Source organism: Furipterus horrens, unplaced genomic scaffold (genome assembly GCF_987537825.1).
Source record: "Furipterus horrens unplaced genomic scaffold, mFurHor1.1.pri manual_scaffold_8, whole genome shotgun sequence".
NCBI classification, from domain to species: Eukaryota; Metazoa; Chordata; class Mammalia; order Chiroptera; family Furipteridae; genus Furipterus; species Furipterus horrens.
Genome location: NW_028327178.1, coordinates 56,417,028 through 56,421,120, shown reverse-complemented (window position 1 = coordinate 56,421,120; position 4,093 = coordinate 56,417,028). Strand labels below are relative to the sequence as shown.

The following is a 4,093-nucleotide window of genomic DNA, read 5'->3' as shown; positions in this document are numbered from 1 at the left end:
TCAGTTTTTCCCCATTGAGTATGATGTTGGCTTCAGATTTCTCATATATGGCCTTTATTATGTTGAGGTATGCTTCATCTATTCCCATAAATACCTGTTGTACTTTGTCAAATACTTTTTCTGCATCTATTGATATGATCATGTGGATTTTGTCTCTCATTTTATTTATGTGGTGTATTACGTTTATTAATTTGTGAATATTAAAACATCTTTGCTTTCCTGGGATGAATCCCATTTGATTGTGGTGTATGATCTTTTTAATATGTTGCTGGATCTAGTTTGCCAATATTTTGTTGAGGATTTTAGCATCTATGTTCATCAGCGATATTGGCCTGTAGTTTTCTTTCTTTGTTGTGTCCTGACCTGGTTTTGGAATTAGGGTAATACTGGCTTCATAGAATGAGGCTGGGAGTCTTCCCTGTTCTTTGATTTTGGAAATAGTCTGAGAGGGATAGGATTTGTTCTTCCCTAAAAGTTTTGTAAAATTAGTCTGTGAAGCCATCCAGTCCAGGGCTTTTGTGTACTGAGAGTTTTTATTACTACTTCAATTTCACTAGTTATTATTGGTCTTTTCAGGCTTTCTGCTTCATCTTGATTCAGTTTTGGAAAGTTATATGTTTCCAGGAAGTTGTCCATTTCATCTAGGTTGTCAAATTTCTTGTGATATAGTAGTTTGTAATAATTTCTTATAATCCTTTGTATTTCTTTGGTATTAGTTGTGATTTCTACTCTTTCATTTCTGATTTTATTTATTTGGGTCCTCTCTCTTTTTTTCTTAATGAGCCTGGTTAAAGGCTTGTCGACTCTGTTTATCTTTTCAAAGAATCAGCTCCTACTTTTGTTGATCTTTTGAATTGTTTGTTTAGTCTCTATGTCATTTAATTCTGCCCTAATCTTGAAAATCTCTTTCTTGTACTCCCTATGGGCTTTTTTGTTGTTGTTGTTCTTCCTCTAGTTTTTGTAGCTGTAGGGTTATATTTTTTATTAGAGATTTTCTATCCTTTTTAGGTAGGCCTGTATTGCTATGAAGTTTCCTCTCAGGACTGCTTTCGCTGTATTTCAGAGGTTTTGGATTGTTGTGTGTTCATTATCATTTGTTTCCAGAAACTTTTTTATTTCTTCCTTGATGTCATTGTTAACCCATTCATTGTTTAATAGCATGTTACTCATTCTCCATGAGTTTAAATGTTTTTGAGATTGAGTTGTGGCGGCTGAGTAAAGATGGAAACAATTCTGGAGCAGCAGCGGCACTATCATGAGGAGAAGCAACGGTTTATGGATGTCATGGCCAAAGAGATGCTTATGAAGAAGTCCACACTCCGGGACCAAATCAACTCCGACCACCACACATGGGCCATGCAAGATAGGTACATGGAAGTCAGTGGGAACCTGAGGGATTTGTATGATGATAAGGATGGGTTACGAAAGGAGGAACTCAATGCCATTTCAGGACCTAATGAATTTGCTGAATTCTATAATAGGTTCAAGAAAATAAAAGAATTTCACCGGAAGCACCCAAATGAGATCTGTGTGCCAATGTCAGTGGAATTTGAGAAGCTCCTAAAGGCTTGAGAGAATCCAAGTGAAGAGGCACAAAATTTGGTGGAGTTCACCGATGAAGAAGGATACGGTCATTACCTGGATCTCCATGACTTACCTCAAATACATTAACCTGAAGGCCTCTGAGAAGCTGGATTATATCACGTACCTGTCCATCTTTGACCAGTTATTTGACATTCCTAAAGAAAGAAAGAATGCGGAGTACAAGAGATATCTGGAGATGCTGCTTGAGTACCTTCAGGATTACACAGATAGAGTGAAGACCCTCCAAGATCAGAATGAACTTTTCAGGAAGATTCAAAATGAGTTTGAGAAGAAATGGGAGAACGGTACCTTTCCTGGATGGCCAAAAGAGACAAGCAGTGCCCTGACACATGCTGGAGCCCATCTTGACCTCTCTGCCTTTTCCTCCTGGGAGGGGTTGGCCTTCCTGGGTCTGGATAGATTGAAATCTGCACTCTTAGCTTTAGGCTTAAAGTGTGGTGGGACCCTAGAAGAGCGAGCCCAGAGGCTGTTCAATACCAAAGGAAAGTCCCTGGAGTCACTTGACACCTCCCTGTTTGCAAAAAATCCCAAGTCGAAGGGTACCAAGCGAGACACCGAGAGGAACAAAGATATTGCTTTCCTAGAAGCCCAGATCTATGAGTATGTGGAGATTCTTGGGGAACAGCGGCATCTCACTCATGAAAATGTCCAATGCAGGCAGGCAAGGACTGGAGAAGAGTGAGAAGAAGAGGAAGAGCAGATCAGTGAGAGTGAAAGTGAAGATGAAGAGAATGAGATCATTTACAACCCCAAAAACCTTCCCCTTGGCTGGGATGGCCAACCCATCCCGTACTGGTTGTATAAGCTTCATGACCTAAATATCAACTACAACTGTGAGATTTGTGGAAATTACACCTACCGAGGTCCCAAGGCCTTCTAGCGGCACTTTGCTGAGTGGCGTCACGCTCATGGCATGAGGTGTCTGGGCATCCCAAACACTGCCCACTTTGCTAATGTGACACAGATTGAAGATGCTGTCTCTTTGTGGGCCAAGCTGAAGCTGCAGAAGTCATCAGAATGGTGGCAGCTGGACACTGAGGAAGAGTATGAAGACTATAGTGGAAATGTTGTGAATAAGAAGACATATGAGGATCTGAAAAGACAAGGACTGTTCTAGTGTTCAGGAGTGTATTCCAGCTTTCAGGCTTGCCCAGGGTTCCCTGAGATTTGCTTTTTCTATTTTTCCCAACCAAATGCGTTTAAAGACTCTTTGCTACTTAGTCTTATGGTCTAGCATGCCTCTTGCAGAGACAAGGCATGCTGGCAGATTGTGGGGTTAAAATGTGTTTTGTCTTTGTTTTATATTAAAAAATTCTGTCAGAAAATAAAACTAGTCCTTGTTTCGAAAAAATAAAATAAAAATAAATGTTTTCGAGTTTTTTTCTGGAGGTTGATTTCCAGTTTTAAGCCATTGTGATCTGAGAAGATGCTTGATATAATTTCAATTTTCTTGAATTTGTTGAGGCTTGTTTTGTGTCCTACCATGTGGTCTATCTTTGAAAATGTTCCTTATGCACTTGAAAAGAATGTATATTTTCCTTCTTTGGGGTGAAAAGTTTTATATATATCAACTAAGTCCATTTAATCTAGAGTGTTGTTCAATGCCTCAATATCTTTGGTGTTTCTTTGCTTCAAAGATCTGTCCATTGTTGACATTGGGGTTTTAAAGTCCCCTACTATGAGTGTGTTGCTATCTATATCCTTCCTGAAGTCTTTCAAAACTTTCCTTATGTATTTGGGTGCTCCTATGTTGGGTGCATATATGTTTACAAAGGTTATATCTTCCTGATGGATTTTTCCCTTAAGTATTATGAAATGTCCTTTTTTGTCTCCTTTTATGGCCTTTGCTGGTTCGATCTTCCAGTCAGGGCACACCAGAGAAGGAAAACTCTGACTCCAAAAAAACCTCCGCTGCCTTGCGGCATACCTCTTCAGGGGAAAGGCTAAGGAGAAGGGAAACTCTGACTCCAAACCTCCGCTGCCTTGTGGCATACCTCCTCAGGGGAAAGGCTAAGGGAGTAAACCCCGACAGAAAATCCGGAGCCGGAGTCCCTAAGGCGGTTTGACGTTGTAGTCAACACCGGCAACTCCTGCGGCGCACCTGAAGCCAAGCTGTATTGACTCTGTCTTTCCCCTTGGATCCTTCAGCTGCAAAGAGAGGGGGGGTCTGCTGCATGGGCAACAGCTGGCCCTCCATATCACCCTGCCCAGGCTCTGTAGCTTCAGCTTCACTGGAGAGGACACTCCAGCATCATCGCAAGATGTCGACTTAACACGGGAGGAGACAGTTACCGGTTATAAGCTCATCCGATTGGCGAAGGAAATGAGCGCCAGGGGTCTCCTCTGACAGTGGGAGAGGTCATCGCACCTCACTGGACAGCTACCGCCTGCCTCAAGCTGGGCAGCCCCCAGCCAATTAGGTGCCGTCTCGCCATGACTCACCTGCCCCACTGGGTGCATGGGGATCAGAGAGGCGTCTCTTGAAAAG

The 4,093-nt window shown here is 41.9% G+C and overlaps 1 pseudogene; it reads left to right on the top strand.

Moving 5' to 3' along the window:
* Positions 1-1,201: 1,201 nt before the first annotated feature.
* On the top strand, positions 1,202-2,793 carry LOC150002963 (splicing factor 3A subunit 3 pseudogene; annotated as a pseudogene).
* Positions 2,794-4,093: the final 1,300 nt, after the last annotated feature.